Consider the following 13762-nt stretch of genomic DNA (forward strand, 5'->3'; position numbering starts at 1 on the left):
GTTTCTCCAAACTTCAGAAGCAGCATCTGTAAGATCCATGGATTTATGCAGGCTTGTAAACTCTGCGCCCATGGGACACCTAGTGGATTATTTGTGCTCTCCTGGTTGGGGAAGGTTTGGCATTAATGGCTGCAAGCTTTGGGGGTATCCACACACAGAGGCAGGGCCAGAGTCTGGGCTGATTCTGTAGCTCCTGCAGTGGGTCCAGGTGCGCTATTATGGCAGTCCCAGTGCCTGACTCCAGCAGATCTGTGCCACAAATATGCACTGGATGTCTTTAGGACCACAGCACATGAGGGATTCCCAGGCTGGCTGCCTGCATTCCTATGGCTGAGGCTGGGCCAAAGGCAGTGCCAACACTGTTCTTTGTGAGTCTGCCTAATGAGTGGCAGGTGACACCACAGAGCACATCTTCTGGTGGATAGATCCTACAGAAGGATACTCAGTGGCTCCTCTCCCAGCAGAAGCTCTCCAGTCCTTCCTACCTCACACTGAAGTTCAGAAACAGATCTGGGGGCATCTACTCCAATAACTTGGGGGCAAACTCTGCCCCTGACATGACTGTGACAACCACAGAGAAAAAAAATGAGGCCCCACTCAACATCCAGTACAGGCTCTGGTCACCACAATACCAATCACATTTCCTATTGAGGGAATAATGGCTAGCACACACTGAGGAAAGACATGGCAAGCACATACACTAAAAAGAGCCCTACACAAAAAATATTAGACTCACACAGGCTACAGAGGGACAGTCCCACATAAAAACAGCCCTTCAAGACCAGAGTAGATAACCTTTTCTCCTCCTAAAATCATGAGTCAGAGAAATATAAATAAAATGAAGAAGCAAAAGAACCACTCCCTATTAAAATATCAAGAGACTGCCTCTGAAAGAACACTGAAACATATGTTTCCAGTCTACCAGATCCTAAGTTCAAAAGGAGGTAATAAAAGTACTGAAGGAATTAAGAAAGGCTGCTGATACAAATGTAAAAAGGAACTACAAACTATAAGGAGGAGCCACTTAAAATTAGAAAACTTACTTGCTGAGTTGAAAGCTGAACTAAAGACAATAAATAACAAACTGGATGATGCATAAGAAAGATTAAGTGACCTGGAGGATGGAGTCATGGAAATCACCCAATTAGCACAACAGAAAGAAAGACACATTTTTTTTAAATGAAAGCAAGAAAGAGGTCTGCGGGATACTATAAAGCTTGCCAATCTACACATTACCTAGGGATTCCAGAAGGAGAAAGAAGAGAAAAGGGAATTGAAAATGTTTTTGAAGACATTATGGGTAAAATCTTTCCAAACCTAAAGAAGGAAACAGATATCCAGGAATAGGAAGCACAGAAGGTCTCAAACAAGATGAACTCGAAATGACTCACGCCAAGACATTTTATAATCAAAATGACAAAAGTTAAAATAAAGAGAGGAGCAAGAGGCAGTAAGAGAAAAACAAAGAGTTAGTTACAAGGAAGCCTCAATAATGCCATCACTTGATTTCTCTACAGAAACTTTGCAGGCAAGAAGGGAGTAGCAAAATATATTCAAAGGACTGAAAGGGAGAAACCTGCAACCTACAAGAGTCAACCCAGCAAGATTATCATTTAGAATAGGAGAGAGAAAGAATTTCTCAGACAAGCAAAAACTAAAAGGATACAGCAATACTAAATCAATCTTAGAAGAAATTTTAAAAGGTCTTCTCTAAATAGAAAAGAAGCAGGAATCCATAGGAAAGAGAAGATCACAATTGGAAGATAAATCACTTATTTCTGTACACTGTAAATCAGTATATTGATTTTTAAAAATAAAAAAAAATTGTGAAAGCAATGACTACAATGAATAGCAAAAGAATAAACATGAAGATGTAAAAGAGGACACCAGAATTATAAAATATGATGGAGGGGAGTAAAAATGTAGTTTTATTTGTTTGTTTGTTTGTTTAAGAATGTGTTTGACCCTATATGACTACTACTCTAAGGCAAGTAGGTATAGTAATGGGTCAATATTCTTGAAAAACAGGATAACCACAAATCAAAAACATACAACATAGTCACAAAAACCAAAAAGAAGAAAACTCAAGGATAACACAAAAGAAAATTATTAAACCAAGAAAGGAAAAACAAAAAGAAAATAAAAGAAACAAAGAAGAAATACAAAGTTAACTGGAAAACAAGGTTTAAAAACACAATAAATACATATCTATCAATAATTACTTTAAATATCAATGGATTAAATGCTCCAGTCAAAAGACATAGAGTAGCAGATTGGATAATATAACAAGGGCCTACAATATGCTACCTACAAGAGACCCACTTTAAGGCAAAGGACACACATAGATTGAAAGTGAGGGGACAAAAAAGATATTTCATACAAATGGAAATGACAAGAAAGCAAGGATAGCAATGCTAACATCAGACAAATGACTTTAAAATAAAGGGCATGCATACTACCCAAGGCCTTATACAGATTCAGTGCAATACCTATCAAATTAACAATGGAAGTTTTCACATAACTGAAATAAAAATTTTTTAATGTGCATGGAAACACAAAAGAGCCTGAATAGCCAAAATAATCTTGAGAAAAGAGAATGGAGCTGGAGGAACCATGCTCCCTGACTTCAGACTATACTACAAAGCTACAGTAATCAAAACAGTATGGTACTGGCACAAAAACAGACACATAGATCAGTGGAACAGAATAGAAAGTCCATAAATAAACCCATGCACTTATGGTCAATTAATCTATGACAAAGAAGATAAGAATATACAATGGAGAAAAGACAGCCCTTCAATAAGTGTTGCTGGGAAATGGGACAGCTAAATGTAAAAGAATAAAATTAGAACATTTTCTAGCACCATATACAAAAATAAACTCAGAATGGATTAAAGACCTAAGTGTAAGAGAAGCTACTCTAAAATTCCTAGAGGAAAACATAAGCAGAATACTCTTTGGCATAAATCGCAGCAATATCTTTTTCCATCCATTCACTAAAGTAATAGAAATAAAAGCAAAAATAAACAAATAGGACCCAATTAAACTGAAAAGCTTTTGCACAGAAAAGGAAACCATAAATAAAATGACAACATACAGGATGAGAGAAAATATTTGCAAATGATGCAACTGACAAGGACTTAATTTTCCAGAATATACAAACAGCTCATACAGTGCAATAACAAAAACAACAACAACAAAAACTCCAAAAATGAACAGAAGACCTAAGTAAATATTTCTCCAGTGAAGACAAAATTTCCCAAAAGATACCTGAAAAAAAATTCTTAATATGATTAATTGTCAGAGAAATGCAAATCAAAACTACAATGATGGGGGAAGTGTATAGTTCAAGTGGTAGAGCTCATGCTTAGCATGGATGAGGTCTTGGGTTCAGTCCCCAGTACCTCCTCTAAGAAATAAATAAATAAACCTAATTACCTCCCCCCACCAAAAACATAAGTATACATTAAAAAAAAGAAAAACTACAATGAGGTATCACCTCCCAGTGGATAGAATGGCCATCATTAAAAAGTCTGCAAATGATAAATGCCAGAGAATCCTCCTACAATGTTGGTTGGAATGTAGTTTGGTGCAGCCATTATGTTTTCCCTGAAACAGTTCAGAGATTCCTGAAAAAAAAAACTGAATATAGACTTACCCTATGATCCAGCAAGCCCACTCCTGGGCATATAGCCAGAGGAAACTAATTCAAAAAGATCCATGCCCCTCATCCATCAACAAATGACAGAAGTAAGAAGATGTGGTGTATATATATATATACAATGGAACACTACTCAGTCATAAAAAAATAATAAAATAATGCCACTTGCAGCAACATGGATGGATCTGGAGATTGTGGTACTAAGTGAAGTAAGCCAGAAAGAGGAAGAAAAATGCCATATGATGTCACTTATATGTGGAATCTTTAAAAAAAAAAAAAAGACAAATGAACTTATTTGAAAAACAGAAATAGACTCAGACATAGAAAACAAACTTATGGTTACCAGAGGGGAAATAGGGTAGGGAGGGATAAATTGGGAGTTCAGGATTTGCAGATACTAATATATATAAAATAGATAAACATTTCTACTGTATAGCACAGGGAACTATATTCAATATCTTGTAATGGCCTATAGTGAAAAAGAATATGAAAAGGAATATATATATATATACACACACATATACATATATGTATACATTTATAAGTGAATCACTATGCTGTACACCAGAAATTAACACATTATAAACTGATTATACTGTAATTTTAAAAAGACTAAGGCTTTTTAATGGAGCCCTAATAGAAACTAAAATTTAAGGCAAAGGAGTTGGTAGAACTGAGATAAAAGTTTAAAAAATTGTGTATTTAAATGGGCTTTATATAAGATGGTTACATCTCTTTTGCTTAATTATATTTCAGGATAGACATGTTTCACTGAGGACTGCTTCCCCTGCCTGGTACTGTAAGACAGGTTATATAAATCTGCCTATCCAACAATATTAACTAAACATACTAAAGGAAATCAATAGGTTTAGCTGAGCCCACACAACATGAAGTAAAACCAGGAGCTAATATGTAGGGGCTAATAAAAATAATAATGATCTTGCTCTGAATCTAACCTGTACGCTCAGAAAGAGGGCCTCTGCTGAATGCCTTATGCAAGTATTTGAAGACAGGATGTTGCAGCCATCAAGCCATCAGCCAGTGCAGCTGCCTAGCAACTATGTAGCCTGAGGAGATTCAGGGTGGACAAAAACAGGATATTGGTCCTACATAGTTAAGGTGCATATCAAAGAAATGATTTAAATGAGCCCAGACTCTTGCATTTTCCCATATGTAAAAAACAAAAGTGCTAAACGTATTAACTTAAGATGTCTGTTTTTCTTTAATTAATGACAATCTTTTGATGTTCCAACTACCTGGGGTTGGGTGTGGGTTTGTTGTTTGGTTGGTTGTTGCTGCTGCTGTTGTTGTTGTTGTTTTGCAAAAACTCTTACGTATCCTGGTTCCTCGCTTACTTCTTTGGAACAGTCCCTCAGAGCTATCTGAGAGGCTGTGTCCTGGGCTTAAGTCCTCAGGATTGCCCCAAATAAAATATAACCCTCAACTTTCCGGTTGTGTTTTTCTGTTCAGCAGACAACAGGTTGGAAAGTTGATGAGGAAGGGGATGAATTATAAGCAGGTGAATGGAGGGACTTCCTAACACACAGGCTGGCCTTACTTAGTCTCGGTAGACTCTCAAAGAACAGTGCTTAAGAAGCTGATGAGGGGCAAGGCCCAGGGTCAGAGCCAGGAAGGAAATGTAAAAGGAGGTGATGATTCAATCTATTTCTCAACTTTGCCCACCCTGAGTCCCCATTCCTACTGTCTCCTTCCAACATTCCAACATTCTCCCTTAAACATAAAGAAGCTTACTAACTTCCACTCACCCCTTTCCTCTGCCTGAACCTTCCTTCATGCAAGTTTTCAAAACCAGAATTGAAGTACAAAATTTTCACTCCTCAAATTTCTAAACATGTGCCAAAGCTGCCAACTCCTGGGAGACACCAGTGTTGAACTCTGTCCAGCTCGGGATGGAATTGTTTGTTTTCCCTGAATTTTATGTGAACAAACTTTATTTTTTATAGAATCCGAACATTCAATTCAACTTGATGATTTTTTCGATCATTTACAACTTTCCCTTTATGTTCAACTCATATGAACTCGGATTCATATTCAAGTAAAGGAGGAAATCTATTTGCCAGAGCAATGTTGCTCATGTGCACAGTGAAGGAAAGAGGAAAGAAGGGTGAAATAAAAAAGACAGAAGCAGCATAAGTTGGATATATTTTCTTTTTACCAGAAGTAAAGAGACTTACCTCAAATTTTTTTCCTCTTTAGGTAACAAACATTGTATGTTCCATTAGACGCTGTGATGCCAAAGGCAGCACCAGGAGTGTGATAGACAGCTGGGGTGTAGACTCTCTAGATGACCTTTCTTGTCTGCATAATCAGAACAGGGCTAATTGTGAGATTCCTTGAAACTCACTCTTTCAACAAACACTTACAAACATTACCCCTGGAAATGTTCCCTCACAGAGCATTAGTAACTTCCATAGAAGCCCCATTGGTACTGTGGTATTCTAGAAGTAACCTCCAGTGGTCTTTGTGACAAGAAATTTGAAGCATCTTTCAGGACTGAGAGTGCCTTGTTCACCCATTCACTCTTTGATCTCCTGCAATACAAAATCTCCTACCACACAAAATCAGCCCAGTGCTGATCATCAAGGATGCAATGGCAGTAAAATCAGACACGGTTCCCAGTTGCAAGCAGCTCTCAGCTTAACGAGAAGACGTGTTATTTTTTGTTTTAAATATCCCACAAAAGAGGGATTAAACTAAAAACTGGGATAAGGACTATTAAAGGGAAAAAAGCTTTTATATGAGAGCTTGTTATAAAAGAACTGGACCTAGAATTTGATGCCAGGGAAGTTTTCTCTGAGGAAGTAAGGCCCTGGGGAGGGATGACAGTTAACCCAATAAAATGAACAAAACAGGGTGTCAAGCATGGAGAACGACACAGAGAAAAGCCTGTGATAAGCGGGAGTGTGGCATATTCAAGGCACTGAAAACACAAGGCTAATGTGCCTGGATGCTTGAAGAGGGAGGAAAGAGTAATGGAAGACAAAGCTGGAAAAAAGGGAGGCAGAGAATCTTAGACACCTTTATGGGCCTTGATAAGCATTATGATCTTCAGTCTTAGAGCAAAGTAAATCGCCAAATAAGACTTGCAGTTGCCAGGGGGGAGGGAGGTGGGAAGGGATAAACTGGGAGTTTGAGATTTGCAGATACTGACAGGTATATATAAAATAGATAAACAGATTTGTACTGTATAGCGTAGGGAAATATATTCAGTAGCTTGTAGTAGCTCATTTAAATCCATTTCTTTCCCACCTTGCCTGCCCTAAACCTGGCCGCACAGGGGATTATAACCAATCAGACCAGGTACAAGAAGAGAACAGAAGACTATTAGAGCAGGCAGGAAGCGTCAGAAAATGGGATGAAGTGACTGGGACATTGTGCTGTACACCAGAGACTGACACATCTTAATTGACTGTACTTCAATAAAAAATAAATTAAAAATTAAATTTTTTCCTAAATTTTAAAAAAGAAAATGGAATGAAGAACTCAGCTGGCAAATGCCTAGTGTCCTGCCTTGGGTATTGCCCTTCTGAGGCCCTGCCATAATTATCCTGTTAGCCCTGCTTACCATTTTAATTCAAGTAGTTTCCAGCTTCATTTCAAATCATCCCTAGCAGTTTCAAAATAAGATTCTGCTGCTACACAGATGGAAGCCTATCCCAAGGTCAGATTACCTAGATTTAGAAAAGATAGAGAGACTTCTATTCTGGTAGGTAGGCATTCGCCCCTGTACAGAAAGAAAAAGCTGCAGAACATAGAGACCTCCATCCATTTTCTCAAGAAGATTCTCGAGTATGAAGTCTCTCAGGGGGATTTGAGAGAGGGGCTTAGGCAGGCTCACTGACACTGGTTGATTATAGGAATATAGCTTGGTAACTTACTTATGAGGTTCCCAGCAACCTTACCAGGTAAATAAGAAATGTTACCTCTTGACAGGTGTAGGAACCTCAAGATATTTGGGGGATTTCAGTGAGAGAGGAATTCACTCAAATCCATAGGCATTATAGGATAATCTGAAAAGTCTTTGGTGCAACTTTTCCTGGCCGTGAAAGACCTTTTACAGTTCTGTGATTCCTTATGAAAAATTCCAGCAAAGCAAATTTAAAAGCACCTATATGATCAATTGCTATTTTTGATAAACTTATATAAACAATCAGGCCAAGTTTATAGAAACCAGACTTATTTTGTAAATAAGTTAGTCTCACCTTGGGTACATTTGGTGGAAGGGAGGATGATTTTAGAGAAGAAAAGTATGTTTCAGTAATATACCTTCATGTATATTAAATTCTAGTGCTATTAATTATCTGTAAGGTTTGGTATTTCCTGCCTAAGACTCACTATTAACTGGCTCCTTGTTGCTGTGTTACATTATTACAAAGGTTAATTAAATTATTGAAAGACATTTTAAGCTTGCCTTCATAGTTTACCACAGTAATCTATCTTTCAATGAAGATCAAATACCCCATGATCTACAACCAGGAGCACATACTGGAAAAGACATCATTTAAAGGACCCTCTCCAGCCTAGATGGAAAGGCCCTTATCAGGTATTTTTAACTAGCTAATGCACCACAAACTAAAGGAAATTGACTCTTAGGTTCATATTTCCCACTTGTAAAGGGCCCCTGCACTGGACTGGTCTATAGAGAGGATCACTAACCTCAAACTCACCTTATAGCAACTCTCCAACAGAGAAGACACTAGGACAAGAAGATGACATCAGAAGTAGACAGCTATACCAAGACACCAGACTTGACCTGTATGATTATTTATAGTGTTTTCTTGACTTCTTGGACTTTCATATATGATTATGACCTTATTATTGCCACTAGCTATATTACTTGTATTCTGTTTATTTTACAAGATTGTTGTTTCTTGTATTTCACTATGTGCAACTGGGTTTCTGACAAAACAATGATGACTAAGTGACTAGAAACAATTGGCCAGCTATACAATTCTGTATAAGATTAAGATTGATTACAGTAGTGTAAACTCTAGAGAGAATCATTTCCTGGACCATAACAGACTAGTGAAACAGGTGATCCGGGGACATTTATGCTTCCATTAGACCAGCCCAGTTCAGTCACAGGACATCAAGCGGTCTATCAATGAAATCATGTCTTCACCTGGGAATTAGCCTTCCTAGGGCCATGGGACAAATTGATCATAAAATGCCTCCCAAACTTTGTTTGAATTTGTAACCAAAAGGGGCAAACAAAAGAAAAGCAAAGAGCATTTCACTCAGCATCCAAGTCTGCAAAGATTAACATGCTGCTGTCACTGACTGACAGCACATTCAGCACTTTAGACAAAGGGATTAAGGCAGTAACAGGATGAAGCAAGCACTCTGTGATTCAGGCAGAAGAAATTAAAGATTGTAACAAGATGCTCTGTGCCTTGGACAAACACTCCCTTAGATAGATGCCTTTCAAGAAGAATTTTAATGAACCTCACTTCTTGCATTTTGCCATACATAGAAAAGCACTGCAATCATTAACTTGAGATTACTGTTCTTTTTGACTAGCAGTAATCATTCACCAAGATGTATGCTCAAGTGGGTGTATTCACTAATAAAAATTACATATAAACTAGCCTTCCCCCCTATCTCTTTGGAAGAGTTCCTCAGAGCTAGCTGAGAGGCTGGCTCCCGGGTTATAGTCCTCAGTAAGATATTGAATAGACCTTAACTCAACACTCACATTGTGCATTATCCTTCCAGCTGATACTATTTCCATTTTATTTGCTTTGTTGCTACTAACAGCCTCAGAACTTTTTGGAAAGAGGAGAAATAGAAATGAGTTTAATCAGACAAACCAAAAAATACATATTTTGAGTTTATCCTAAGAGCACCATGTCTGAGGAATGGGTGAATGGAGATTGAGAACAAGAACGCTACAACATGGGATAAGTTTGAAACAATTATGGAAGCCAAATACCTTTTCCTGGGCCTTCCAGGATGTGATGGCTCTTCATATATTTTAAGAATGGAGTTATTGGATCCCCACCCAGGGAGAGCTCTGAGATCATTTTTTTTATGTGCCTATTGGCCATTTGTATGTCTTCATTGGAGATTTGCTTATTTATGTCTTGAGGCAGTACATGAAATTAATCGTCATTTTTTCACAGTCTTTTTATATATTATATTCACATCAGGTAAGTCCTTCCCATATAACTTCTTTTCTAATTTTTTTTTCTGTATTTGCTCATTGCATTTTCATAGCTGTATTTTTTTCTCCTTGCAAAAGTAATATATATGCATTTTTATTTCAAAAAATACAATGTGAAAATAGAATGTTTCTTAGGTAACTTTTTAATTATTTTGTTAAATTCCTTTTAAATTCCTGTCATTATTTTAATTATGTACGTACTATACCCATAATTAAGAAGTTAACCTCTTCATAACCTTGAAAATGATCCTCATATGTTCTTTTATGTTCCTTGGGAGTACTTTTTGGATCCAGTACATATGGATCCAGTACATATGGATCCAGTATATTTATTATTAATTTTGTTCCTAGGTACTTCATATTTTATAGTATTTAAATATGATGCTATTCTTATTTTTAACTGGTTTTGCTGATATATTGTAAAGCTAATTATGTTATAGCTGGCCTTACAGTTTTTCAATTGCTTTTCTTAAATTTTCTAGAGAAACAATTGTATCATCTAAAAATAATGATTTATTTTGTAAATAAATGCATAGCTCTTCTTTTTGGTTCCTTTTTTTTTTTTCTGCCTCACTGCATCCCCTACAACAGTGTTATAGAATCCGTGATCCACAGAACCCTGTTGTACCATGAATTTGGAAAATCCTGGGTATTTCATTTTCCTCTCATAGGTTTACAACTTACACTTCTTGTCTAGGGCTATGTGAATTCATATGGTAACGAAACCCAGTTAAACCTATTTAACTTTGTATCACTAGTGTACCTAGTATCTAAAAAATATACATTGGCAATCCCAGTCTCAAATATCCTCATCCTGCAAGCTTATGTCCTCTTAGCCTTTCCCACCTAGAAATTCTACAGTCACTACTGCTTGGGGGAAGGGTATAGCTCAAGTGGTAGAGTGCACGTTCAGCATCCAAGAGGTCCCAGGTTCAGTCCCCAGTACCTCCTTCAAGCTGAGATCAATGAAGGAAACTAGTCACCTTCCCCTCAGAAAAAACAAACAATACAAACCACTGCTTGTAAAACCTGTGTTCACAGGTTGAAGTTAAGATAACTCTGGACAACAATTTCTGAACAATATTGAAAAACAGTTGTGATAAAAAAGCATCTTTGAGTTATGATGTGTCATCATAGTTAAATCTGTCAGTTTATGTTTATCTTTCTTGAATGGACTTGCCAGGGGTTTATATAACTGATCTTTTAAAAGAATCTTCTCTTTAATTGACCAATTCTGTACTTTCTGTGTGCTTTAATTTGATTCCTGCTTTTATGTTTACTATGTTTTCCTTAAATGTACTTTGCCATCATCCTTCCTAATTTGGGGGTTTAGATCCTTCGTTCATTATTTTCATATTTTCAACTACACATAAAAATGTATGGGTTTTAGCCAAATGCTAAAATACCCCTCTTATTAAAGAAAAGAAAGTGGAGGAGACTGGTTAAATTTCAGGCTCGTTGCTTCTCTCATAGACTGCAATACATTAATTAAACCTCATATCAGAAAAGCTAATGTAGATAAGAATAAAGAATGTAAGGGCCACACCATCTTCTGGCTGACCGTGGTGGACGTTTTGAGGGCAGCTCATTCACAGCCTGTGTGCACCGCACTGCCTCCTGTGGAAGCCTGAGCCAGCGGTGGAGCTTTCTCCCTTTGTCTCATAACCATGTCCACCAATGAGAATGCTAATTCACCAGCTGCCCACCTTAACAGATTCAAGAACAAGGGGAAAGACAGTACAGAAATGAGGCGGCACCAAACAGAAGTTAATGTGGAGCTGAGGAGAGCCAAGGAGGACAACCAGACGCTGAAAAGGAGAAATGTCAGCTCTTTTCCCGTTGACGCTACTTCTCCACTGCAGGAAAACTGCAACAACCAGGGCACTGCGAACTGGTCTGTTGACGCCATTGTCAAAGGCACAAATAGCAACAATTTGGAAAGCCAGCTCCAAGCTACTCAAGCGGCTAGGAAACTGCTTTCTAGGGAAAAGCAGCCCCTCATAGACAACATAATCCAGGCTGCTTTGATTCCAGAATTTGTGTCCTTCTTGGGCAGAACTGACTGTAGTCCCATTCAGTTTGAATTGCTTGGGCCCTCACTAACATTGCTTCCAGGACATCAGAACAGACCAAGGCGGTGGTAGATGGTGGTGTTATCCCAGCATTCATTTCTCTGTTGGCATCGCCCCACGCTTACATCAGTGAACAAGCTGTGTGGGCTCTAGGGAACACTGCAGGTGATGGCTCAGTGTTTTGAGACTTGGTTAGCAAGTCTGGTGCAGTTGACCCACTGTTAGCTCTTCTTGCAGTTCCTGATATGTCATCTTTAGCACGTGGTTACTTATGTAATCTTATCTGGACACTCTCAAATCTTCATCACAATAGGAATCCCTCACCCACCTTGGATGCTGTTGAGCAGACTCTTCCTACTTTTGTTCATCTCCTGCATCACGATGATCCAGAAGTATTAGCAGATACCTGCTGGGCCATTTCCTACCTCACTGGTGGTCCAAATGAATGAACTGAAATGGTTAAGAAGACAGGGGTTGTACACTGACTTGTGAAGCTTTTAGGAGCTAGAGAACTGCCAATTGTGACCCGTGCGCTAAGAGCCACAGGAAATATTGTCATTGGGACAGACAAGTAGACTCAGGTTGTAATAGATGTAGGAGCACTTGCCGTCTTTCCCAGTCTGCTAATAAACTCCAAAACTAATATTCAGAAGGAAGCTACATGGACAATGTCAAACACCACGGCTGGCCACCAGGACCAGATACAGCAAGTTGTAGATGATGGGTTAGTCCCGTCCCTTGTTGGCGTTCTCTCTAAGGCAGACTTTAAGACAAAAACGGAAGCTGTATGGGCTGTGACCAACTATACAAGTGGTGGAACAGTTGAACAGATCATATATCTGGTTCATTGTGACATAATAGAACTGCTGATGAGCCTCTTAACTGCAAAAGATACCAAGATTATTCTGGTTACTCTGGATGCCACTTCAAATATCTTTCAGGCTGCTGAGAAATTAGGTGAAACTGAGAAACATAGTATAATGATTGAAGATTGTAGAGGTTTGGACAAAATTGAAGCTCTACAAAACCATGAAAATGAGTCTGTGTACAAAGCTTCATTAAATCTGATTGAGAAGTATTTCTCTGCAGAGGAAGAGGAAGATCAAATGTTGTGCCAGAAACTACCTCTGGAGGCTGTACATTCCAAGTACAGCCCTGCTGGGACCTTTAACTTTTAGATTGTACAGCTGAGGCGTAAAGTTGTTTGTTGTGTGCTATGTTTGGAATAAGTTTGTCTTACTGTTTCTCTACTAAGAACTCCTTTTACGTGTGGTTTGTTACCATAGCACTTTTTACAACAAAACTATACTTGAGCAGTTCCAAACTATACATACAGTATGAAGCTTCTCCTGTCAACGGGTTTCTAATTTCTACGTGGAATTTCATATCTTACAGTGTCCTGTAAATAAAGATTAAATTCCACCCTTTTCTTTAAAAAAAAAAAAAAGGAATGCAAGGCTTTTGGAAACAAGTTTGAAAAATAATGAGATATGAAGGACCCAAACACCCAGTTTCCTTTCAGCTGTGGGCAAATCCAAGTCACGTAACTGGCATAGGAGAGCTCCACTGAAATGAAAACACATCATCTTCAGGGAATCTTCTGGAAATAAAAATAGGCCTTATATTCAACCCAAATTTGTTATGTGATTTGAGAGGCTATCTTCATTTGGGTCCCTCCAGAAGCCAACCCTGCAGCAAGAATTCTCAAGTAAGTGGTTCATTTGGAAAGTAATCCCAGGAAACAGCAGTAGGGGAGTGTGGAAGTGAGGGGAGGAAGGAAGGAAGACAATAAAAAGAACATTGTCAAGCAAGTTCCCACTATGGACCCCTGGAGCTTGATTCTGC

The 13762-nt window shown here is 38.3% G+C and overlaps 1 pseudogene; it reads left to right on the forward strand.

Moving 5' to 3' along the window:
- The first annotated feature begins 11453 nt into the window (after nt 1-11453).
- On the forward strand, nt 11454-13147 carry LOC140685846 (importin subunit alpha-1 pseudogene; annotated as a pseudogene).
- Nucleotides 13148-13762: the final 615 nt, after the last annotated feature.

This window comes from Vicugna pacos, chromosome 15 (assembly GCF_048564905.1).
Source record: "Vicugna pacos chromosome 15, VicPac4, whole genome shotgun sequence".
Taxonomy (NCBI): Eukaryota; Metazoa; Chordata; class Mammalia; order Artiodactyla; family Camelidae; genus Vicugna; species Vicugna pacos.